Below are 26,432 nucleotides of genomic sequence, written 5' to 3'. Positions count from 1 at the left end.
ACAGCCATGACTTCATTCGGAGCAGACAGTAATAATTTGTTCCTTCCAGTGCATATCAGACTCAAACACAGCACCAAGATATAACTTGCATTGCGTCACGCTGAGCGCATTCTTGTTGTTAATAATTGATGCAACGTGGTGATAATTTATATTATTCGCGAGTGAAACACGGCGTACTTTATTTTCTGGTTATAAAGAGTCAGCTGATTACTTATGTACCATTGTGATACTTGGCTAAGTTCTTCATTAAATGTACATTTCAGTTCCTCTAAATTATCGCCTGTGGAAAGTAATGCTATGTCATCGGCATGCATAATAGGTTCAGAATCCTTCAGACCTGACGGAAGATCGTTATTATAAAGAAAACAGAGGCCCAACAAGGAACCTTGCAGAAGCCAGAAAATAGTGTTTTGTAGTAGAGAGGTTAGATTGTTTACAGCAACATATTGTTTCCTATTTGAAAAATAACATTTAATTGGATTATAAATATTTCATTTCAGACACTAATTTTCCAATTTCTGTTGCACAGTATTGTCTGATCTACCGCATCGAAAGCTTTGGATACATCTAAGTAAACTACTAAGGCTAGTTTGTTATTATGCAGTGCAGTATTTATGAGTTGTGTAAGAACAACAACTGCGAAAGACGTTGATCTTTGGCGCCAGAAGCCATGCTGATTAGGACAGATGATGTTATATTTCTTTTAAAAATTTTGTATACGCTTACAAAGTGTCTTTACAAAAACTGTATTGATTGCATTTAGCAGCGATATAGGCCTGTACTTTTCTATGTCGGATCGCTCACCGCTATTAAAGATGGATATGACCTTCTTGACCTGCAGTTGATCAGGATACACTCCATTTTCCAACGTATGGTTTAAGATATGCAGTAGATAGATTCCCAGCATATCAAAGTTGTTTTTTATCAGCCTAACAGGTAATGCATCAATCAGGTTCTGCCGCCTTAGAGACTGAAGGGTTGTTTACTGTTGTAAATAATTCTTCAATTTCTATGTGAGGCAATGCAAAAGTGTTGTTGTCACGCTCTGCCATTTTCACTGAAGGAACATCAGCATGTACTTGTGCAGCTACCTTAGGCTCTACGGAGGCAAAATAGGTACCAAATGATTCAACTGTACCTTCGTCAACAGTTTCAGGGAAAGTAGAGATGTTCGATCCTAAGCCGATTGCGTAATTTACCGTGTCCCAATGTTTTTTTGTATTTACATGCGCCTGCTTCACGAGAGATGAATAACATGTTTTTTTCCTTTTCCTCATAGAGAACATAGATAGCTTTAGATAGCGTTTAAATTGAGTTAGGTAAGATTCGTTTGATGTGAACTGTTACCATTTGTGGTACCATTTATGTTTTTACAATGTTAATATTTCAGTGTTCATCCAAGGACACTTTGGGTAGATGTATTTTTATGGGTCGTCACAGACCGCCGTTTAACGGCATTTTTAAGTGTATCTAGAAATTTCATGTACTCGGTATCAACGTGTTTATCATATGCCGTAATGAAATCTGTTCGTTCTAATATTTCACGCAGCCGGACCTAGTCTATCTTACTCAGTGTTTTACTATGTACCGAATGTAGTGTTTCTCAATAGGAACAATAATGGATTAATGGTCTGCAATCAACTCGCCGCAAGGACCAGCCTGCGCAGCTTAAGTAATATGGCACAGGATGGGATCTAGTTAGTAGTTGAGGTATCGGGGCGCGAGTTGCTTCTGTTTAAAAAGCTTTCTCCGAACGTATTAATGCTCTTTCGAACAGCTTACGCCTATACGCCACGCTGTTACGGATCCGTACGCCGACAACGGCGCGCGCAGGCGCAGGTTAGACTTTTCTGACAGTAACGCTATTATTGCGCGATGATGCACAGGAGCGGTAACTGCGCTCGGACTGCCACTGCGGCAACACCAGATACGCTTGCTCATCGATATCGCGCCAATCAACAACGTAAATCTTTCTTTTGATTGGAATGGTAGGCCCTGCCCAAACGGGCAAGGCCTCTCAAAAATTGGCCTATAGGCTCATTGGAGTGTCCCTCCCCACGGTAATCTTTAGTAAAAGGCGAAAGATTTATACGTGGATTTGAGGAGAGACCTGAGCGATGAAATTACCTATGCTGTGCGAGACTGGTCTGCTAAATGGTGTCACTTACTTGGCCAAGCGAACCTTCAAGCTATTCTCAAATTTGCATGCTGAAACCTCAACTCATGTTATTCTTTAGCAAGTGTATACCTGCCTGGTCTTTTCGACATGTACTTGTTAATAGAGAAATTTTAAATGTTTCCGTATTCACGTTTAAAAGCTAATAACAGTGTTAAAAATAGCCCGGATTGCTTGCACTGCACGACTGCCATTTTTATGCGCTGCTGTCGCCATCTGGTGTTGAACATCGAAGATTTAAACGCATGCGCTGGCCTGTTTTTTTACCGGATACTTTTTATTATTAGTTCTAAAATCCAGTACACACGCAGTTGGTCCCACCCATAGCCTTCAAGGCTAGTGATGGGCCCACACTCTAAACAAGTACTATAATACTGGCAGACTTTTTGTTGAATGGGCTCAATCACAACACACTTCAGTGACACGCAAGAAAATTGGCAAGCTTCAGTATATAACTTTGTGGTATATTCGACCGAAGCAGAGTCCAAAGTCCAAAGAACGACCAAAGCACCGACAGGGCATCAAAAATAAAAACAAGCTGTTTCTTTTTTTGTAAACTTATTTACACGCTTCTTCATTCCAGTAGTTCCATAGTAAAGAGGAAAAGATGTTTTAACGATGCTAAAATATCATTCCTTTGCATTACTTCGTTTGGAACTTCATTACACACGTAGTTTCCTTTATATTGTATAGGTCTATGGCTGTATGTATAATGAGAAGGCGGGAAGGTAAATAGGCTGTTTGTAGCTGCTCCTGTTTGTTTCATTGATAATCTGAAAATAGTAAGCAGCAGCTCGTTATTGGACCTTATTAATCCATTTACTACTTCAGCTATCTTCAATTTATGTGAAATTGATACGGATAACATCCGTAGCTGTTCAGAAAGGACATACATGGGTGAGAATTTCTTGAATAATTTATCATACGAATAGCACGTTATTGAAGGCGACAAACATGGTCTCAATATGTTTTGTATGTCTTGCCCCTCGTTTGCAGGCAATAGCACAAATCGCTGAGCGCAAATGAGAAATACAGAACGCGTGAAATCGAAAGACCAAAGCACTCTACAGCTTTTAGTAATACATGACAGCCATGACTTCATTTGGAGCAGACAGTAATAATTTGTTCCTTCCAGTGCATATCAGACTCAAACACAGCACCAAGATATAACTTGCATTGCGTCACGCTGAGCGCATTCTTGTTGTTAATAATTGATGCAACGTGGTGATAATTTATATTATTCGCGAGTGAAACACGGCGTACTTTATTTTCTGGTTATAAAGAGTCAGCTGATTACTTATGTACCATTGTGATACTTGGCTAAGTTCTTCATTAAATGTACATTTCAGTTCCTCTAAATTATCGCCTGTGGAAAGTAATGCTATGTCATCGGCATGCATAATAGGTTCAGAATCCTTCAGACCTGACGGAAGATCGTTATTATAAAGAAAACAGAGGCCCAACAAGGAACCTTGCAGAAGCCAGAAAATAGTGTTTTGTAGTAGAGAGGTTAGATTGTTTACAGCAACATATTGTTTCCTATTTGAAAAATAACATTTAATTGGATTATAAATATTTCATTTCAGACACTAATTTTCCAATTTCTGTTGCACAGTATTGTCTGATCTACCGCATCGAAAGCTTTGGATACATCTAAGTAAACTACTAAGGCTAGTTTGTTATTATGCAGTGCAGTATTTATGAGTTGTGTAAGAACAACAACTGCGAAAGACGTTGATCTTTGGCGCCAGAAGCCATGCTGATTAGGACAGATGATGTTATATTTCTTTTAAAAATTTTGTATACGCTTACAAAGTGTCTTTACAAAAACTGTATTGATTGCATTTAGCAGCGATATAGGCCTGTACTTTTCTATGTCGGATCGCTCACCGCTATTAAAGATGGATATGACCTTCTTGACCTGCAGTTGATCAGGATACACTCCATTTTCCAACGTATGGTTTAAGATATGCAGTAGATAGATTCCCAGCATATCAAAGTTGTTTTTTATCAGCCTAACAGGTAATGCATCAATCAGGTTCTGCCGCCTTAGAGACTGAAGGGTTGTTTACTGTTGTAACTAATTCTTCAATTTCTATGTGAGGCAATGCAAAAGTGTTGTTGTCAGGCTCTGCCATTTTCACTGAAGGAACATCAGCATGTACTTGTGCAGCTACCTTAGGCTCTACGGAGGCAAAATAGGTACCAAATGATTCAACTGTACCTTCGTCAACAGTTTCAGGGAAAGTAGAGATGTTCGATCCTAAGCCGATTGCGTAATTTACCGTGTCCCAATGTTTTTTTGTATTTACATGCGCCTGCTTCACGAGAGATGAATAACATGTTTTTTTCCTTTTCCTCATAGAGAACATAGATAGCTTTAGATAGCGTTTAAATTGAGTTAGGTAAGATTCGTTTGATGTGAACTGTTACCATTTGTGGTACCATTTATGTTTTTACAATGTTAATATTTCAGTGTTCATCTAAGGACACTTTGGGTAGATGTATTTTTATGGGTCGTCACAGACCGCCGTTTAACGGCATTTTTAAGTGTATCTAGAAATTTCATGTACTCGGTATCAACGTGTTTATCATATGCCGTAATGAAATCTGTTCGTTCTAATATTTCACGCAGCCGGACCTAGTCTATCTTACTCAGTGTTTTACTATGTACCGAATGTAGTGTTTCTCAATAGGAAGAATAATGGATTAATGGTCTGCAATCAACTCGCCGCAAGGACCAGCCTGCGCAGCTTAAGTAATATGGCACAGGATGGGATCTAGTTAGTAGTTGAGGTATCGGGGCGCGAGTTGCTTCTGTTTAAAAAGCTTTCTCCGAACGTATTAATGCTCTTTCGAACAGCTTACGCCTATACGCCACGCTGTTACGGATCCGTACGCCGACAACGGCGCGCGCAGGCGCAGGTTAGACTTTTCTGACAGTAACGCTATTATTGCGCGATGATGCACAGGAGCGGTAACTGCGCTCGGACTGCCACTGCGGCAACACCAGATACGCTTGCTCATCGATATCGCGCCAATCAACAACGTAAATCTTTCTTTTGATTGGAATGGTAGGCCCTGCCCAAACGGGCAAGGCCTCTCAAAAATTGGCCTATAGGCTCATTGGAGTGTCCCTCCCCACGGTAATCTTTAGTAAAAGGCGAAAGATTAATACGTGGATTTGAGGAGAGACCTGAGCGATGAAATTACCTATGCTGTGCGAGACTGGTCTGCTAAATGGTGTCACTTACTTGGCCAAGCGAACCTTCAAGCTATTCTCAAATTTGCATGCTGAAACCTCAACTCATGTTATTCTTTAGCAAGTGTATACCTGCCTGGGCTTTTCGACATGTACTTGTTAATAGAGAAATTTTAAATGTTTCCGCATTCACGTTTAAAAGCTAATAACAGTGTTAAAAATAGCCCGGATTGCTTGCACTGCACGACTGCCATTTTTATGCGCTGCTGTCGCCATCTGGTGTTGAACATCGAAGATTTAAACGCATGCGCTGGCCTGTTTTTTTACCGGATACTTTTTATTATTAGTTCTAAAATCCAGTACACACGCAGTTGGTCCCACCCATAGCCTTCAAGGCTAGTGATGGGCCCACACTCTAAACAAGTACTATAATACTGGCAGACTTTTTGTTGAATGGGCTCAATCACAACACACTTCAGTGACACGCAAGAAAATTGGCAAGCTTCAGTATATAACTTTGTGGTATATTCGACCGAAGCAGAGTCCAAAGTCCAAAGAACGACCAAAGCACCGACAGGGCATCAAAAATAAAAACAAGCTGTTTCTTTTTTTGTAATCTTATTTACACGCTTCTTCATTCCAGTAGTTCCATAGTAAAGAGGAAAAGATGTTTTAACGATGCTAAAATATCATTCCTTTGCATTACTTCGTTTGGAACTTCATTACACACGTAGTTTCCTTTATATTGTATAGGTCTATGGCTGTATGTATAATGAGAAGGCGGGAAGGTAAATAGGCTGTTTGTAGCTGCTCCTGTTTGTTTCATTGATAATCTGAAAATAGTAAGCAGCAGCTCGTTATTGGACCTTATTAATCCATTTACTACTTCAGCTATCTTCAATTTATGTGAAATTGATACGGATAACATCCGTAGCTGTTCAGAAAGGACATACATGGGTGAGAATTTCTTGAATAATTTATCATACGAATAGCACGTTATTGAAGGCGACAAACATGGTCTCAATATGTTTTGTATGTCTTGCCCCTCGTTTGCAGGCAATAGCACAAATCGCTGAGCGCAAATGAGAAATACAGAACGCGTGAAATCGAAAGACCAAAGCACTCTACAGCTTTTAGTAATACATGACAGCCATGACTTCATTTGGAGCAGACAGTAATAATTTGTTCCTTCCAGTGCATATCAGACTCAAACACAGCACCAAGATATAACTTGCATTGCGTCACGCTGAGCGCATTCTTGTTGTTAATAATTGATGCAACGTGGTGATAATTTATATTATTCGCGAGTGAAACACGGCGTACTTTATTTTCTGGTTATAAAGAGTCAGCTGATTACTTATGTACCATTGTGATACTTGGCTAAGTTCTTCATTAAATGTACATTTCAGTTCCTCTAAATTATCGCCTGTGGAAAGTAATGCTATGTCATCGGCATGCATAATAGGTTCAGAATCCTTCAGACCTGACGGAAGATCGTTATTATAAAGAAAACAGAGGCCCAACAAGGAACCTTGCAGAAGCCAGAAAATAGTGTTTTGTAGTAGAGAGGTTAGATTGTTTACAGCAACATATTGTTTCCTATTTGAAAAATAACATTTAATTGGATTATAAATATTTCCTTTCAGACCCTAATTTTCCAATTTCTGTTGCACAGTATTGTCTGATCTACCGCATCGAAAGCTTTGGATACATCTAAGTAAACTACTAAGGCTAGTTTGTTATTATGCAGTGCAGTATTTATGAGTTGTGTAAGAACAACAACTGCGAAAGACGTTGATCATTGGCGCCAGAAGCCATGCTGATTAGGACAGATGATGTTATATTTCTTTTAAAAATTTTGTATACGCTTACAAAGTGTCTTTACAAAAACTGTATTGATTGCATTTAGCAGCGATATAGGCCTGTACTTTTCTATGTCGGATCGCTCACCGCTATTAAAGATGGATATGACCTTCTTGACCTGCAGTTGATCAGGATACACTCCATTTTCCAACGTATGGTTTAAGATATGCAGTAGATAGATTCCCAGCATATCAAAGTTGTTTTTTATCAGCCTAACAGGTAATGCATCAGTCAGGTTCTGCCGCCTTAGAGACTGAAGGGTTGTTTACTGTTGTAACTAATTCTTCAATTTCTATGTGAGGCAATGCAAAAGTGTTGTTGTCACGCTCTGCCATTTTCACTGAAGGAACATCAGCATGTACTTGTGCAGCTACCTTAGGCTCTACGGAGGCAAAATAGGTACCAAATGATTCAACTGTACCTTCGTCAACAGTTTCAGGGAAAGTAGAGATGTTCGATCCTAAGCCGATTGCGTAATTTACCGTGTCCCAATGTTTTTTTGTATTTACATGCGCCTGCTTCACGAGAGATGAATAACATGTTTTTTTCCTTTTCCTCATAGAGAACATAGATAGCTTTAGATAGCGTTTAAATTGAGTTAGGTAAGATTCGTTTGATGTGAACTGTTACCATTTGTGGTACCATTTATGTTTTTACAATGTTAATATTTCAGTGTTCATCCAAGGACACTTTGGGTAGATGTATTTTTATGGGTCGTCACAGACCGCCGTTTAACGGCATTTTTAAGTGTATCTAGAAATTTCATGTACTCGGTATCAACGTGTTTATCCTATGCCGTAATGAAATCTGTTCGTTCTAATATTTCACGCAGCCGGACCTAGTCTATCTTACTCAGTGTTTTACTATGTGCCGAATGTGTTGTTTCTCAATAGGAACAATAATGGATTAATGGTCTGCAATCAACTCGCCGCAAGGACCAGCCTGCGCAGCTTAAGTAATATGGCACAGGATGGGATCTAGTTAGTAGTTGAGGTATCGGGGCGCGAGTTGCTTCTGTTTAAAAAGCTTTCTCCGAACGTATTAATGCTCTTTCGAACAGCTTACGCCTATACGCCACGCTGTTACGGATCCGTACGCCGACAACGGCGCGCGCAGGTTAGACTTTTCTGACAGTAACGCTATTATTGCGCGATGATGCACAGGAGCGGTAACTGCGCTCGGACTGCCACTGCGGCAACACCAGATACGCTTGCTCATCGATATCGCGCCAATCAACAACGTAAATCTTTCTTTTGATTGGAATGGTAGGCCCTGCCCAAACGGGCAAGGCCTCTCAAAAATTGGCCTATAGGCTCATTGGAGTGTCCCTCCCCACGGTAATCTTTAGTAAAAGGCGAAAGATTAATACGTGGATTTGAGGAGAGACCTGAGCGATGAAATTACCTATGCTGTGCGAGACTGGTCTGCTAAATGGTGTCACTTACTTGGCCAAGCGAACCTTCAAGCTATTCTCAAATTTGCATGCTGAAACCTCAACTCATGTTATTCTTTAGCAAGTGTATACCTGCCTGGGCTTTTCGACATGTACTTGTTAATAGAGAAATTTTAAATGTTTCCGTATTCACGTTTAAAAGCTAATAACAGTGTTAAAAATAGCCCGGATTGCTTGCACTGCACGACTGCCATTTTTATGCGCTGCTGTCGCCATCTGGTGTTGAACATCGAAGATTTAAACGCATGCGCTGGCCTGTTTTTTTACCGGATACTTTTTATTATTAGTTCTAAAATCCAGTACACACGCAGTTGGTCCCACCCATAGCCTTCAAGGCTAGTGATGGGCCCACACTCTAAACAAGTACTATAATACTGGCAGACTTTTTGTTGAATGGGCTCAATCACAACACACTTCAGTGACACGCAAGAAAATTGGCAAGCTTCAGTATATAACTTTGTGGTATATTCGACCGAAGCAGAGTCCAAAGTCCAAAGAACGACCAAAGCACCGACAGGGCATCAAAAATAAAAACAAGCTGTTTCTTTTTTTGTAAACTTATTTACACGCTTCTTCATTCCAGTAGTTCCATAGTAAAGAGGAAAAGATGTTTTAACGATGCTAAAATATCATTCCTTTGCATTACTTCGTTTGGAACTTCATTACACACGTAGTTTCCTTTATATTGTATAGGTCTATGGCTGTATGTATAATGAGAAGGCGGGAAGGTAAATAGGCTGTTTGTAGCTGCTCCTGTTTGTTTCATTGATAATCTGAAAATAGTAAGCAGCAGCTCGTTATTGGACCTTATTAATCCATTTACTACTTCAGCTATCTTCAATTTATGTGAAATTGATACGGATAACATCCGTAGCTGTTCAGAAAGGACATACATGGGTGAGAATTTCTTGAATAATTTATCATACGAATAGCACGTTATTGAAGGCGACAAACATGATCTCAATATGTTTTGTATGTCTTGCCCCTCGTTTGCAGGCAATAGCACAAATCGCTGAGCGCAAATGAGAAATACAGAACGCGTGAAATCGAAAGACCAAAGCACTCTACAGCTTTTAGTAATACATGACAGCCATGACTTCATTTGGAGCAGACAGTAATAATTTGTTCCTTCCAGTGCATATCAGACTCAAACACAGCACCAAGATATAACTTGCATTGCGTCACGCTGAGCGCATTCTTGTTGTTAATAATTGATGCAACGTGGTGATAATTTATATTATTCGCGAGTGAAACACGGCGTACTTTATTTTCTGGTTATAAAGAGTCAGCTGATTACTTATGTACCATTGTGATACTTGGCTAAGTTCTTCATTAAATGTACATTTCAGTTCCTCTAAATTATCGCCTGTGGAAAGTAATGCTATGTCATCGCCATGCATAATAGGTTCAGAATCCTTCAGACCTGACGGAAGATCGTTATTATAAAGAAAACAGAGGCCCAGCAAGGAACCTTGCAGAAGCCAGAAAATAGTGTTTTGTAGTAGAGAGGTTAGATTGTTTACAGCAACATATTGTTTCCTATTTGAAAAATAACATTTAATTGGATTATAAATATTTCCTTTCAGACCCTAATTTTCCAATTTCTGTTGCACAGTATTGTCTGATCTACCGCATCGAAAGCTTTGGATACATCTAAGTAAACTACTAAGGCTAGTTTGTTATTATGCAGTGCAGTATTTATGAGTTGTGTAAGAACAACAACTGCGAAAGACGTTGATCTTTGGCGCCAGAAGCCATGCTGATTAGGACAGATGATGTTATATTTCTTTTAAAAATTTTGTATACGCTTACAAAGTGTCTTTACAAAAACTGTATTGATTGCATTTAGCAGCGATATAGGCCTGTACTTTTCTATGTCGGATCGCTCACCGCTATTAAAGATGGATATGACCTTCTTGACCTGCAGTTGATCAGGATACACTCCATTTTCCAACGTATGGTTTAAGATATGCAGTAGATAGATTCCCAGCATATCAAAGTTGTTTTTTATCAGCCTAACAGGTAATGCATCAATCAGGTTCTGCCGCCTTAGAGACTGAAGGGTTGTTTACTGTTGTAACTAATTCTTCAATTTCTATGTGAGGCAATGCAAAAGTGTTGTTGTCACGCTCTGCCATTTTCACTGAAGGAACATCAGCATGTACTTGTGCAGCTACCTTAGGCTCTACGGAGGCAAAATAGGTACCAAATGATTCAACTGTACCTTCGTCAACAGTTTCAGGGAAAGTAGAGATGTTCGATCCTAAGCCGATTGCGTAATTTACCGTGTCCCAATGTTTTTTTGTATTTACATGCTCCTGCTTCACGAGAGATGAATAACATGTTTTTTTCCTTTTCCTCATAGAGAACATAGATAGCTTTAGATAGCGTTTAAATTGAGTTAGGTAAGATTCGTTTGATGTGAACTGTTACCATTTGTGGTACCATTTATGTTTTTACAATGTTAATATTTCAGTTTTCATCCAAGGACACTTTGGGTAGATGTATTTTTATGGGTCGTCACAGACCGCCGTTTAACGGCATTTTTAAGTGTATCTAGAAATTTCATGTACTCGGTATCAACGTGTTTATCATATGCCGTAATGAAATCTGTTCGTTCTAATATTTCACGCAGCCGGACCTAGTCTATCTTACTCAGTGTTTTACTATGTACCGAATGTAGTGTTGCTCAATAGGAACAATAATGGATTAATGGTCTGCAATCAACTCGCCGCAAGGACCAGCCTGTGCAGCTTAAGTAATATGGCACAGGATGGGATCTAGTTAGTAGTTTAGGTATCGGGGCGCGAGTTGCTTCTGTTTAAAAAGCTTTCTCCGAACGTATTAATGCTCTTTCGAACAGCTTACGCCTATACGCCACGCTGTTACGGATCCGTACGCCGACAACGGCGCGCGCAGGCGCAGGTTAGACTTTTCTGACAGTAACGCTATTATTGCGCGATGATGCACAGGAGCGGTAACTGCGCTCGGACTGCCACTGCGGCAACACCAGATACGCTTGCTCATCGATATCGCGCCAATCAACAACGTAAATCTTTCTTTTGATTGGAATGGTAGGCCCTGCCCAAACGGGCAAGGCCTCTCAAAAATTTGCCTATAGGCTCATTGGAGTGTCCCTCCCCACGGTAATCTTTAGTAAAAGGCGAAAGATTAATACGTGGATTTGAGGAGAGACCTGAGCGATGAAATTACCTATGCTGTGCGAGACTGGTCTGCTAAATGGTGTCACTTACTTGGTCAAGCGAACCTTCAAGCTATTCTCAAATTTGCATGCTGAAACCTCAACTCATGTTATTCTTTAGCAAGTGTATACCTGCCTGGGCTTTTCGACATGTACTTGTTAATAGAGAAATTTTAAATGTTTCCGTATTCACGTTTAAAAGCTAATAACAGTGTTAAAAATAGCCCGGATTGCTTGCACTGCACGACTGCCATTTTTATGCGCTGCTGTCGCCATCTGGTGTTGAACATCGAAGATTTAAACGCATGCGCTGGCCTGTTTTTTAACCGGATACTTTTTATTATTAGTTCTAAAATCCAGTACACACGCAGTTGGTCCCACCCATAGCCTTCAAGGCTAGTGATGGGCCCCCACTCTAAACAAGTACTATAATACTGGCAGACTTTTTGTTGAATGGGCTCAATCACAACACACTTCAGTGACACGCAAGAAAATTGGCAAGCTTCAGTATATAACTTTGTGGTATATTCGACCGAAGCAGAGTCCAAAGTCCAAAGAACGACCAAAGCACCGACAGGGCATCAAAAATAAAAACAAGCTGTTTCTTTTTTTGTAAACTTATTTACACGCTTCTTCATTCCAGTAGTTCCACAGTAAAGACGAAAAGATGTTTTAACGATGCTAAAATATCATTCCTTTGCATTACTTCGTTTGGAACTTCATTACACACATAGGCTCCTTTATATTGTACAGGTCTATGGCTGTATGTATAATGAGAAGGCGGGAAGGTAAATAGGCTGTTTGTAGCTGCTCCTGTTTGTTTCATTGATAATCTGAAAATAGTAAGCAGCAGCTCGTTATTGGACCTTATTAATCCATTTACTACTTCAGCTATCTTCAATTTATGTGAAATTGATACGGATAACATCCGTAGCTGTTCAGAAAGGACATACATGGGTGAGAATTTCTTGAATAATTTATCATACGAATAGCACGTTATTGAAGGCGACAAACATGGTCTCAATATGTTTTGTATGTCTTGCCCCTCGTTTGCAGGCAATAGCACAAATCGCTGAGCGCAAATGAGAAATACAGAACGCGTGAAATCGAAAGACCAAAGCACTCTACAGCTTTTAGTAATACATGACAGCCATGACTTCATTTGGAGCAGACAGTAATAATTTGTTCCTTCCAGTGCATATGAGACTCAAACACAGCACCAAGATATAACTTGCATTGCGTCACGCTGAGCGCATTCTTGTTGTTAATAATTGATGCAACGTGGTGATAATTTATATTATTCGCGAGTGAAACACGGCGTACTTTATTTTCTGGTTATAAAGAGTCAGCTGATTACTTATGTACCATTGTGATACTTGGCTAAGTTCTTCATTAAATGTACATTTCAGTTCCTCTAAATTATCGCCTGTGGAAAGTAATGCTATGTCATCGGCATGCATAATAGGTTCAGAATCCTTCAGACCTGACGGAAGATCGTTATTATAAAGAAAACAGAGGCCCAACAAGGAACCTTGCAGAAGCCAGAAAATAGTGTTTTGTAGTAGAGAGGTTAGATTGTTTACAGCAACATATTGTTTCCTATTTGAAAAATAACATTTAATTGGATTATAAATATTTCATTTCAGACACTAATTTTCCAATTTCTGTTGCACAGTATTGTCTGATCTACCGCATCGAAAGCTTTGGATACATCTAAGTAAACTACTAAGGCTAGTTTGTTATTATGCAGTGCAGTATTTATGAGTTGTGTAAGAACAACAACTGCGAAAGACGTTGATCTTTGGCGCCAGAAGCCATGCTGATTAGGACAGATGATGTTATATTTCTTTTAAAAATTTTGTATACGCTTACAAAGTGTCTTTACAAAAACTGTATTAGTAAGAATTCGATGCCAAAACGATCGATCGATTGGTTCGTAGAAATTCACCCCCACCGTCGGCGTCCGAGACGCACCGTCAGAGACGGTCTGCACAGGTGGCTCAATGGGTGACTTAGGTTCGAAAGGACAAAGCCGCTGCAGTAACGAACGAACAACAACTTGTATTTACAGATAAAATTACAAAGTTCGGTTACAAGATTGCATAGTTTCAACAGTACATCGGTTACAAATAGCTACACTGGTTTGGACCACATAGGGCGACCCTATTTCGGCAGAGCCGATGGTGCTTAGCACCGAAGCCAGGTCCAGAACTCTCTTCGGAGCGCCGCGGCCGCATTTTGTAGACGCAACGCTCCGCCCACAATCTTTGCTGGCGAATTGCCGCCGGGTTGCGTCTCAACTGGACAATCCATTCACCAATCACTGCGTTCAGCAGAACTTGCGTGCGGGATTGGCCAGTCGAACAACCAAAAGTCAAAGAACATCTTTTTTTAGTACAGTTCACAGTGCAGAATCCTCACCCGAAATACACAATATACAACAACAAAGGGGTGAGGGTCATGCCAGCTGTACACATCGCAAGTTCCGAGCAACGGCTCTCGAGCACAGCCGGCGCAACAAGCACTGCCCAACAAAATACATTCACAAAACCTAAAAGCCTGGGATCGTCGGGACCATGTTTTCCAGTGCTCGAACATGTGCGCGACGCGATCGGATTCCAAGAACCCGCAGGCCATGCGGCGCCATAAACAAGCAATTGTTTGCAAGCCAAACCGTCACAGAGGAGCCCGGGCTAATTGCCCACCCGCCGAGGTCGGCCTCGTGTCCGGGCTGTAAGCCGAAGAAGACGTTCCCACGGCGCTTCGGAACCGAGACAAAAGCGCAGGCTCTTTTGCGGCTCAAAGAATCCCTACACCGGACAGCGCGCGGTGCAAATCCATAAAAGGCCATGAGGCTGGCGCGCCTGCTTGAGGCCGCGCTATCTCCGTTGCCCGCGGCCAGACCCGAACCAAGCATTCTTCAAGGGTGCCGATGAGAGCACCGCGGAAGTCAGACGCGCCCGCCCGTTACGGCGTTTGACGCCCAGTCGGGGAGATCCCAGCTGGGAAGTTTACCCCCGCCAGCCGGCCGCGCGCAAGGGAAACGCCTGTGGGGATTCCCAGGGAGCACAATGCGACGGGGGTCCGAAGCTCCCTTTTTTTTACTGTGATGCGCGACCGCTAATGTGGCGCTGATGGTCTTCTCCGCTCCCCGAACTGTGCGGCAGCCCTGGGTGCCGACGGCGTCGTTACTCTGCTTGCTTACAAGGCCCCGCTCTGGGTCAACCGTTAACAGCCATTACTCAAGTGTGGAAACAATCTCGTCGAGACGCATGTCCCCTGCCCAGATGGCCCGCGCCGTCCGTATGGGTTTGTTTTGCAGCCGCCCGTAGCGGGGCTTACACCCCCCACCCAAGACGAGACAACAACTCGCTTACAGTGTTGTCGAAGCAGAAACCAAAACAAACCAAAACAAAAGCATGCTGCGTGTAAACTTGTACATACGCCGCATCTGGACATGACAATTAAAAGTTACCAGCCAATCTTAGGCAGCGCGTTTTAACGATGGTCCGAGTTCGCACACATAGGAAATGCGTGAGCCGCGCCTCGCTCATGACAGTAAGCTGGCTCGCTGGTTCGCCCAAGTAAGCTGGCTCGTTTACTGAAACAACCCAAATAAATGCCAGCGCCATATGATGAGCACTCTACGCGGCGCATTCCGTAGAAAGTGAACACATGAATAAGTTTCACCGTAAAATAGGTACAACCTAAACACACACGAAGCAAATACACGAACGAAACAAATAGTAAGGCTTCCCTGATGCAACAGGGCTCGCGTCATGAAACTATAATATGCAGTATCGTACAAATATGAGCCGGGAGGACACTGTCAGCCTCTAGTTTGGGGGGAAAACATACAAACATACATCATTGAGCTTAGACAACGACACTCGCAAAACAAACACACTAAAAGAACAAGGTACACACAGAAATGCGGAAGCATGAGTTCATCGTCCAAGGTCGTCTGTGTGGTTAACGCAGTCATATCACATCACATCACACTTGTTCCCTCGCCTCCACTTTCCGTCACTGCGGGTTACCTATCTTTTACATCCTTTTCCCAGCAATGGTTCGTCAGACGCGAAAGTGCGTCGGCGTTAGTATGTATGATTCCCCTTCTGTGTCGCACCACTATATCATAGCGCTGCATCGCTAAAGCCCAGCGTGTCGATTTTGCTTTCCGAGGCGCGGACTGAGTGATGTACGTCACAGGATTATGATCGGATACCAATATTTTCATGCCCAAGGCCTACATGTCGAACTTTTTGATAGCCGAGATGACGCCAAACGCCTTGCGTTCCATCGTTGACCACAGCATCTGCGTGGGCGTGAAGCGGTGGCTGGCAAAAGCAATGTGGCACTCTTTGCCATTGTCGGTCATCTGAGCTAGACATGCACCCCAAGCAATTGGAGAGGAATCAGCGAGTAGCCAAAACGGCTTGCTTGAGTCTGGAGTCGCTAGCTCGACGGCACTGCACAGAGCACTCTCGAGACCTTCGAATGCCTCGCTGGCCTCAGGAGACGACGGAATGCGGTTGGGGCGGCAATGCTTTGGCGCGGCTCCTTCCATCAGTTCTATGCGGTGCTCGCTCACTCGCGCTATCCCCGTTTCGGTGGCAAACAAGGCGGCATGTGTCCCGAACACCTCGTTCACTAACGCTCGCTCCGGTGGTTCGAAATGTGACATACTCTCTGCGGACAGGAGGGCCCTACTGCCGAGAACCCTGCTGACCGTCGCGTCACTTTTTTGTTCCTCCGCTAACATCCCGGCATCACCCCTTACTTTATCGGAGCTACCGGGGGATTCTTCCTCTCCCCTTTCCTCGTTCGGATGCAGCGCATCGCCCCTGCTCGCACCGATAATCGGCTGTTCGGGATTAACCCGTTCACCATCTAGTCCTACGGCTGTAAACAGATCTGCGCTGCTGCTCGGCGGGAGCTTGTTGGGGGGCGGCTCGCAAGCCTCGTCCCGACTCTTCTGGAGTGCGCTCCAATCGTCTGCTGAGAGCAGGCAATCCGCGCTCACGCTCAGCCTATCCGTGAGTGCGCACAATACTGGCGTCGCCTCCTCCACTTTGGAAAACACGGGTTGGCCCTGTTTTAGTGTCAGTGGTAGCGCCACGAGTTTCGCTTCAACTCGTTCGCCAAAAGCTGCGCGGAGATTTACCCTGCCATGCGACTGTGCTAATTCCGGTGGTACGGCACTTTCGCGAACTACAGTTATCTCGGCACCCGTATCCACTATTGCCTTCATTTTTCGGCCCTTACAATTGAGAGCTACACACAACAAGCGGTCACCCACAGCTGGGTTCTCTAGCGCGACCCGCGCGGTGAGCCTCTCAGGTTGTTCCTGCTGGGCGGCCGTGTGCGCCAGCCTTTCGCGGATGCGGGGACAATTTGGCCTAATGTGCCCGGCTGACCCGCACTCAAAGCAAACTGTTGGCCTCTGCTGTCCCGCGGGTGGATACGGTGATTTCGGTTTTGTCCTCTGCCCTTGGTGCGAAACCAAACCGCTGCTGCTGCGGTTCCCAGTTGTAGTTTCCGGGCCCTTAGTGCTGGTGTCCCGAGGTTGCCCCTTAGGTACGTCTACACGGCCGTGAGCGTCCTCAAAAGTTTGCAAAAGTCTAGCAATTTCCGAGGCCTTGTACCACCCTGCACCCTCTCGTAGCCTGACGTACCTGAGCGCCTCTTCCGACAACACTGTTTTCAGCTGGTCAGCCACCAAGAGTTCTAGCAGCTCCGCAAAATTTGACACGTCTCTTGATGCCACATAAAAATTTAGGTAGCTGGCAAGACGAGTCGTGAAACTCTTCCACGTCTCGGTCTTCCGCTTCCGTACCCCAAAAAAACGTTTTTGATATTCAAGGGGAGACAACTGCAGCTCATCAAGGACGACTTCCTTTAAAGCTTCATAATCACGGTGCTGTGCGGGAGTCAGACGTGTTGACAGGTACTCAATGCGCTCCGCTAGGAGCGGAAAAACTATCTGACCCCAACAGCTTCGCGGCACCTCGTAGGCCTCCAAGGTGTGCTCTACAGATTCGAACCAAATGGGGACCTCAGCGTCTGTGGGAAATTTGGGGAAAGCACCAACTAATAATTTTGAATATTTACGCCATTCCGTGTTCCTGTAATTCTCAAGCGCTCGGCCACTGCCATCCCGACCACTCGACGGTGATGCTGTACGTGCCCTGGCGAGCTCCAGTTCAAGGGCAAGGCTCTGGCGACGTTCCTGAGCCATCTTTAGTCTAAACTCCATCTCCCGCTCAGACAGAAAGGGCTCGCTTTCACCATCACTGCTACCCCTCTCCCTCTGACCATCCTCATCGTCCCTGTGGTTCTGCATCATGATTAGCTTCGAAGCCCCGCAGTGACTGAACAGTAAGAGGAAAGGAAACTCACGTTTCAGACGAGGATCACTGGTGGACGAGGGTCGAGGTTTTCCTGCGCCGCTCTCGCTCGGGCTGCTTCCTTGCTGTGGTTCAGTCGGCGCCTCGACGTCTTACTCGCTGAGGTGCGTCGCCTAGCGATGTCTCGCTGTTGGGCTACCTCCTCCAAGGCTTGAGCCAATTGCAGACACCGGAGGTGCTGCTAGCTCTTGGGATGCCTCTGGCAGATGTACCGCTGTCTTGATAGCGTTTAGCTGGTCTTCCGAACCTATCCTGTCGACTGCGCCAGTAAGAATTCGATGCCAAAACGATCGATCGATTGGTTCGTAGAAATTCACCCCCACCGTCGGCGTCCGAGACGCACCGTCAGAGACGGTCTGCACAGGTGGCTCAATGGGTGACTTAGGTTCGAAAGGACAAAGCCGCTGCAGTAACGAACGAACAACAACTTGTATTTACAGATAAAATTACAAAGTTCGGTTACAAGATTGCATAGTTTCAACAGTACATCGGTTACAAATAGCTACACTGGTTTGGACCACATAGGGCGACCCTATTTCGGCAGAGCCGATGGTGCTTAGCACCGAAGCCAGGTCCAGAACTCTCTTCGGAGCGCCGCGGCCGCATTTTGTAGACGCAACGCTCCGCCCACAATCTTTGCTGGCGAATTGCCGCCGGGTTGCGTCTCAACTGGACAATCCATTCACCAATCACTGCGTTCAGCAGAACTTGCGTGCGGGATTGGCCAGTCGAACAACCAAAAGTCAAAGAACATCTTTTTTTAGTACAGTTCACAGTGCAGAATCCTCACCCGAAATACACAATATACAACAACAAAGGGGTGAGGGTCATGCCAGCTGTACACATCGCAAGTTCCGAGCAACGGCTCTCGAGCACAGCCGGCGCAACAAGCACTGCCCAACAAAATACATTCACAAAACCTAAAAGCCTGGGATCGTCGGGACCATGTTTTCCAGTGCTCGAACATGTGCGCGACGCGATCGGATTCCAAGAACCCGCAGGCCATGCGGCGCCATAAACAAGCAATTGTTTGCAAGCCAAACCGTCACAGAGGAGCCCGGGCTAATTGCCCACCCGCCGAGGTCGGCCTCGTGTCCGGGCTGTAAGCCGAAGAAGACGTTCCCACGGCGCTTCGGAACCGAGACAAAAGCGCAGGCTCTTTTGCGGCTCAAAGAATCCCTACACCGGACAGCGCGCGGTGCAAATCCATAAAAGGCCATGAGGCTGGCGCGCCTGCTTGAGGCCGCGCTATCTCCGTTGCCCGCGGCCAGACCCGAACCAAGCATTCTTCAAGGGTGCCGATGAGAGCACCGCGGAAGTCAGACGCGCCCGCCCGTTACGGCGTTTGACGCCCAGTCGGGGAGATCCCAGCTGGGAAGTTTACCCCCGCCAGCCGGCCGCGCGCAAGGGAAACGCCTGTGGGGATTCCCAGGGAGCACAATGCGACGGGGGTCCGAAGCTCCCTTTTTTTTACTGTGATGCGCGACCGCTAATGTGGCGCTGATGGTCTTCTCCGCTCCCCGAACTGTGCGGCAGCCCTGGGTGCCGACGGCGTCGTTACTCTGCTTGCTTACAAGGCCCCGCTCTGGGTCAACCGTTAACAGCCATTACTCAAGTGTGGAAACAATCTCGTCGAGACGCATGTCCCCTGCCCAGATGGCCCGCGCCGTCCGTATGGGTTTGTTTTGCAGCCGCCCGTAGCGGGGCTTACACCCCCCACCCAAGACGAGACAACAACTCGCTTACAGTGTTGTCGAAGCAGAAACCAAAACAAACCAAAACAAAAGCATGCTGCGTGTAAACTTGTACATACGCCGCATCTGGACATGACAATTAAAAGTTACCAGCCAATCTTAGGCAGCGCGTTTTAACGATGGTCCGAGTTCGCACACATAGGAAATGCGTGAGCCGCGCCTCGCTCATGACAGTAAGCTGGCTCGCTGGTTCGCCCAAGTAAGCTGGCTCGTTTACTGAAACAACCCAAATAAATGCCAGCGCCATATGATGAGCACTCTACGCGGCGCATTCCGTAGAAAGTGAACACATGAATAAGTTTCACCGTAAAATAGGTACAACCTAAACACACACGAAGCAAATACACGAACGAAACAAATAGTAAGGCTTCCCTGATGCAACAGGGCTCGCGTCATGAAACTATAATATGCAGTATCGTACAAATATGAGCCGGGAGGACACTGTCAGCCTCTAGTTTGGGGGGAAAACATACAAACATACATCATTGAGCTTAGACAACGACACTCGCAAAACAAACACACTAAAAGAACAAGGTACACACAGAAATGCGGAAGCATGAGTTCATCGTCCAAGGTCGTCTGTGTGGTTAACGCAGTCATATCACATCACATCACACTTGTTCCCTCGCCTCCACTTTCCGTCACTGCGGGTTACCTATCTTTTACATCCTTTTCCCAGCAATGGTTCGTCAGACGCGAAAGTGCGTCGGCGTTAGTATGTATGATTCCCCTTCTGTGTCGCACCACTATATCATAGCGCTGCATCGCTAAAGCCCAGCGTGTCGATTTTGCTTTCCGAGGCGCGGACTGAGTGATGTACGTCACAGGATTATGATCGGATACCAATATTTTCATGCCCAAGGCCCACATGTCGAACTTTTTGATAGCCGAGATGACGCCAAACGCCTTGCGTTCCATCGTTGACCACAGCATCTGCGTGGGCGTGAAGCGGTGGCTGGCAAAAGCAATGTGGCACTCTTTGCCATTGTCGGTCATCTGAGCTAGACATGCACCCCAAGCAATTGGAGAGGAATCAGCGAGTAGCCAAAACGGCTTGCTTGAGTCTGGAGTCGCTAGCTCGACGGCACTGCACAGAGCACTCTCGAGACCTTCGAATGCCTCGCTGGCCTCAGGAGACGACGGAATGCGGTTGGGGCGGCAATGCTTTGGCGCGGCTCCTTCCATCAGTTCTATGCGGTGCTCGCTCACTCGCGCTATCCCCGTTTCGGTGGCAAACAAGGCGGCATGTGTCCCGAACACCTCGTTCACTAACGCTCGCTCCGGTGGTTCGAAATGTGGCATACTCTCTGCGGACAGGAGGGCCCTACTGCCGAGAACCCTGCTGACCGTCGCGTCACTTTTTTGTTCCTCCGCTAACATCCCGGCATCACCCCTTACTTTATCGGAGCTACCGGGGGATTCTTCCTCTCCCCTTTCCTCGTTCGGATGCAGCGCATCGCCCCTGCTCGCACCGATAATCGGCTGTTCGGGATTAACCCGTTCACCATCTAGTCCTACGGCTGTAAACAGATCTGCGCTGCTGCTCGGCGGGAGCTTGTTGGGGGGCGGCTCGCAAGCCTCGTCCCGACTCTTCTGGAGTGCGCTCCAATCGTCTGCTGAGAGCAGGCAATCCGCGCTCACGCTCAGCCTATCCGTGAGTGCGCACAATACTGGCGTCGCCTCCTCCACTTTGGAAAACACGGGTTGGCCCTGTTTTAGTGTCAGTGGTAGCGCCACGAGTTTCGCTTCAACTCGTTCGCCAAAAGCTGCGCGGAGATTTACCCTGCCATGCGACTGTGCTAATTCCGGTGGTACGGCACTTTCGCGAACTACAGTTATCTCGGCACCCGTATCCACTATTGCCTTCATTTTTCGGCCCTTACAATTGAGAGCTACACACAACAAGCGGTCACCCACAGCTGGGTTCTCTAGCGCGACCCGCGCGGTGAGCCTCTCAGGTTGTTCCTGCTGGGCGGCCGTGTGCGCCAGCCTTTCGCGGATGCGGGGACAATTTGGCCTAATGTGCCCGGCTGACCCGCACTCAAAGCAAACTGTTGGCCTCTGCTGTCCCGCGGGTGGATACGGTGATTTCGGTTTTGTCCTCTGCCCTTGGTGCGAAACCAAACCGCTGCTGCTGCGGTTCCCAGTTGTAGTTTCCGGGCCCTTAGTGCTGGTGTCCCGAGGTTGCCCCTTAGGTACGTCTACACGGCCGTGAGCGTCCTCAAAAGTTTGCAAAAGTCTAGCAATTTCCGAGGCCTTGTACCACCCTGCACCCTCTCGTAGCCTGACGTACCTGAGCGCCTCTTCCGACAACACTGTTTTCAGCTGGTCAGCCACCAAGAGTTCTAGCAGCTCCGCAAAATTTGACACGTCTCTTGATGCCACATAAAAATTTAGGTAGCTGGCAAGACGAGTCGTGAAACTCTTCCACGTCTCGGTCTTCCGCTTCCGTACCCCAAAAAAACGTTTTTGATATTCAAGGGGAGACAACTGCAGCTCATCAAGGACGACTTCCTTTAAAGCTTCATAATCACGGTGCTGTGCGGGAGTCAGACGTGTTGACAGGTACTCAATGCGCTCCGCTAGGAGCGGAAAAACTATCTGACCCCAACAGCTTCGCGGCACCTCGTAGGCCTCCAAGGTGTGCTCTACAGATTCGAACCAAATGGGGACCTCAGCGTCTGTGGGAAATTTGGGGAAAGCACCAACTAATAATTTTGAATATTTACGCCATTCCGTGTTCCTGTAATTCTCAAGCGCTCGGCCACTGCCATCCCGACCACTCGACGGTGATGCTGTACGTGCCCTGGCGAGCTCCAGTTCAAGGGCAAGGCTCTGGCGACGTTCCTGAGCCATCTTTAGTCTAAACTCCATCTCCCGCTCAGACAGAAAGGGCTCGCTTTCACCATCACTGCTACCCCTCTCCCTCTGACCATCCTCATCGTCCCTGTGGTTCTGCATCATGATTAGCTTCGAAGCCCCGCAGTGACTGAACAGTAAGAGGAAAGGAAACTCACGTTTCAGACGAGGATCACTGGTGGACGAGGGTCGAGGTTTTCCTGCGCCGCTCTCGCTCGGGCTGCTTCCTTGCTGTGGTTCAGTCGGCGCCTCGACGTCTTACTCGCTGAGGTGCGTCGCCTAGCGATGTCTCGCTGTTGGGCTACCTCCTCCAAGGCTTGAGCCAATTGCAGACACCGGAGGTGCTGCTAGCTCTTGGGATGCCTCTGGCAGATGTACCGCTGTCTTGATAGCGTTTAGCTGGTCTTCCGAACCTATCCTGTCGACTGCGCCAGTAAGAATTCGATGCCAAAACGATCGATCGATTGGTTCGTAGAAATTCACCCCCACCGTCGGCGTCCGAGACGCACCGTCAGAGACGGTCTGCACAGGTGGCTCAGTGGGTGACTTAGGTTCGAAAGGACAAAGCCGCTGCAGTAACGAACGAACAACAACTTGTATTTACAGATAAAATTACAAAGTTCGGTTACAAGATTGCATAGTTTCAACAGTACATCGGTTACAAATAGCTACACTGGTTTGGACCACATAGGGCGACCCTATTTCGGCAGAGCCGATGGTGCTTAGCACCGAAGCCAGGTCCAGAACTCTCTTCGGAGCGCCGCGGCCGCATTTTGTAGACGCAACGCTCCGCCCACAATCTTTGCTGGCGAATTGCCGCCGGGTTGCGTCTCAACTGGACAATCCATTCACCAATCACTGCGTTCAGCAGAACTTGCGTGCGGGATTGGCCAGTCGAACAACCAAAAGTCAAAGAACATCTTTTTTTAGTACAGTTCACAGTGCAGAATCCTCACCCGAAATACACAATATACAACAACAAAGGGGTGAGGGTCATGCCAGCTGTACACATCGCAAGTTCCGAGCAACGGCTCTCGAGCACAGCCGGCGCAACAAGCACTGCCCAACAAAATACATTCACAAAACCTAAAAGCCTGGGATCGTCGGGACCATGTTTTCCAGTGCTCGAACATGTGCGCGACGCGATCGGATTCCAAGAACCCGCAGGCCATGCGGCGCCATAAACAAGCAATTGTTTGCAAGCCAAACCGTCACAGAGGAGCCCGGGCTAATTGCCCACCCGCCGAGGTCGGCCTCGTGTCCGGGCTGTAAGCCGAAGAAGACGTTCCCACGGCGCTTCGGAACCGAGACAAAAGCGCAGGCTCTTTTGCGGCTCAAAGAATCCCTACACCGGACAGCGCGCGGTGCAAATCCATAAAAGGCCATGAGGCTGGCGCGCCTGCTTGAGGCCGCGCTATCTCCGTTGCCCGCGGCCAGACCCGAACCAAGCATTCTTCAAGGGTGCCGATGAGAGCACCGCGGAAGTCAGACGCGCCCGCCCGTTACGGCGTTTGACGCCCAGTCGGGGAGATCCCAGCTGGGAAGTTTACCCCCGCCAGCCGGCCGCGCGCAAGGGAAACGCCTGTGGGGATTCCCAGGGAGCACAATGCGACGGGGGTCCGAAGCTCCCTTTTTTTTACTGTGATGCGCGACCGCTAATGTGGCGCTGATGGTCTTCTCCGCTCCCCGAACTGTGCGGCAGCCCTGGGTGCCGACGGCGTCGTTACTCTGCTTGCTTACAAGGCCCCGCTCTGGGTCAACCGTTAACAGCCATTACTCAAGTGTGGAAACAATCTCGTCGAGACGCATGTCCCCTGCCCAGATGGCCCGCGCCGTCCGTATGGGTTTGTTTTGCAGCCGCCCGTAGCGGGGCTTACAGTATTGATTGCATTTAGCAGCGATATAGGCCTGTACTTTTCTATGTCGGATCGCTCACCGCTATTAAAGATGGATATGACCTTCTTGACCTGCAGTTGATCAGGATACACTCCATTTTCCAACGTATGGTTTAAGATATGCAGTAGATAGATTCCCAGCATATCAAAGTTGTTTTTTATCAGCCTAACAGGTAATGCATCAATCAGGTTCTGCCGCCTTAGAGACTGAAGGGTTGTTTACTGTTGTAACTAATTCTTCAATTTCTATGTGAGGCAATGCAAAAGTGTTGTTGTCACGCTCTGCCATTTTCACTGAAGGAACATCAGCATGTACTTGTGCAGCTACCTTAGGCTCTACGGAGGCAAAATAGGTACCAAATGATTCAACTGTACCTTCGTCAACAGTTTCAGGGAAAGTAGAGATGTTCGATCCTAAGCCGATTGCGTAATTTACCGTGTCCCAATGTTTTTTTTGTATTTACATGCGCCTGCTTCACGAGAGATGAATAACATGTTTTTTTCCTTTTCCTCATAGAGAACATAGATAGCTTTAGATAGCGTTTAAATTGAGTTAGGTAAGATTCGTTTGATGTGAACTGTTACCATTTGTGGTACCATTTATGTTTTTACAATGTTAATATTTCAGTGTTCATCCAAGGACACTTTGGGTAGATGTATTTTTATGGGTCGTCACAGACCGCCGTTTAACGGCATTTTTAAGTGTATCTAGAAATTTCATGTACTCGGTATCAACGTGTTTATCATATGCCGTAATGAAATCTGTTCGTTCTAATATTTCACGCAGCAGGACCTAGTCTATCTTACTCAGTGTTTTACTATGTACCGAATGTAGTGTTTCTCAATAGGAACAATAATGGATTAATGGTCTGCAATCAACTCGCCGCAAGGACCAGCCTGCGCAGCTTAAGTAATATGGCACAGGATGGGATCTAGTTAGTAGTTGAGGTATCGGGGCGCGAGTTGCTTCTGTTTAAAAAGCTTTCTCCGAACGTATTAATGCTCTTTCGAACAGCTTACGCCTATACGCCACGCTGTTACGGATCCGTACGCCGACAACGGCGCGCGCAGGCGCAGGTTAGACTTTTCTGACAGTAACGCTATTATTGCGCGATGATGCACAGGAGCGGTAACTGCGCTCGGACTGCCACTGCGGCAACACCAGATACGCTTGCTCATCGATATCGCGCCAATCAACAACGTAAATCTTTCTTTTGATTGGAATGGTAGGCCCTGCCCAAACGGGCAAGGCCTCTCAAAAATTTGCCTATAGGCTCATTGGAGTGTCCCTCCCCACGGTAATCTTTAGTAAAAGGCGAAAGATTTATACGTGGATTTGAGGAGAGACCTGAGCGATGAAATTACCTATGCTGTGCGAGACTGGTCTGCTAAATGGTGTCACTTACTTGGCCAAGCGAACCTTCAAGCTATTCTCAAATTTGCATGCTGAAACCTCAACTCATGTTATTCTTTAGCAAGTGTATACCTGCCTGGTCTTTTCGACATGTACTTGTTAATAGAGAAATTTTAAATGTTTCCGTATTCACGTTTAAAAGCTAATAACAGTGTTAAAAATAGCCCGGATTGCTTGCACTGCACGACTGCCATTTTTATGCGC

The 26,432-nt window shown here is 46.0% G+C and overlaps 5 non-coding genes across 5 annotated transcripts; all 5 read right to left on the bottom strand.

The window, feature by feature from the left end:
• Positions 1–1,992: 1,992 nt before the first annotated feature.
• On the bottom strand, positions 1,993–2,118 carry LOC139056558 (U5 spliceosomal RNA). Its single transcript, XR_011512442.1, has one exon. It is a non-coding gene; the product is annotated as a U5 spliceosomal RNA (small nuclear RNA).
• A 3,136-nt stretch (positions 2,119–5,254) lies between these two features.
• On the bottom strand, positions 5,255–5,380 carry LOC139056503 (U5 spliceosomal RNA). Its single transcript, XR_011512389.1, has one exon. It is a non-coding gene; the product is annotated as a U5 spliceosomal RNA (small nuclear RNA).
• A 3,130-nt stretch (positions 5,381–8,510) lies between these two features.
• LOC139056501 (U5 spliceosomal RNA) lies at positions 8,511–8,636 on the bottom strand. The gene has a single exon (XR_011512388.1). It is a non-coding gene; the product is annotated as a U5 spliceosomal RNA (small nuclear RNA).
• Positions 8,637–11,772: 3,136 nt separating this feature from the next.
• LOC139056486 (U5 spliceosomal RNA) lies at positions 11,773–11,898 on the bottom strand. Its single transcript, XR_011512373.1, has one exon. It is a non-coding gene; the product is annotated as a U5 spliceosomal RNA (small nuclear RNA).
• A 14,146-nt stretch (positions 11,899–26,044) lies between these two features.
• On the bottom strand, positions 26,045–26,170 carry LOC139056547 (U5 spliceosomal RNA). Its single transcript, XR_011512432.1, has one exon. It is a non-coding gene; the product is annotated as a U5 spliceosomal RNA (small nuclear RNA).
• Positions 26,171–26,432: the final 262 nt, after the last annotated feature.

This window comes from Dermacentor albipictus, chromosome 2, assembly GCF_038994185.2.
Source record: "Dermacentor albipictus isolate Rhodes 1998 colony chromosome 2, USDA_Dalb.pri_finalv2, whole genome shotgun sequence".
NCBI classification, from domain to species: Eukaryota; Metazoa; Arthropoda; class Arachnida; order Ixodida; family Ixodidae; genus Dermacentor; species Dermacentor albipictus.
Note: the sequence above shows the minus strand (reverse complement) of the source record. Positions and strands in the feature narration are given on the sequence as shown.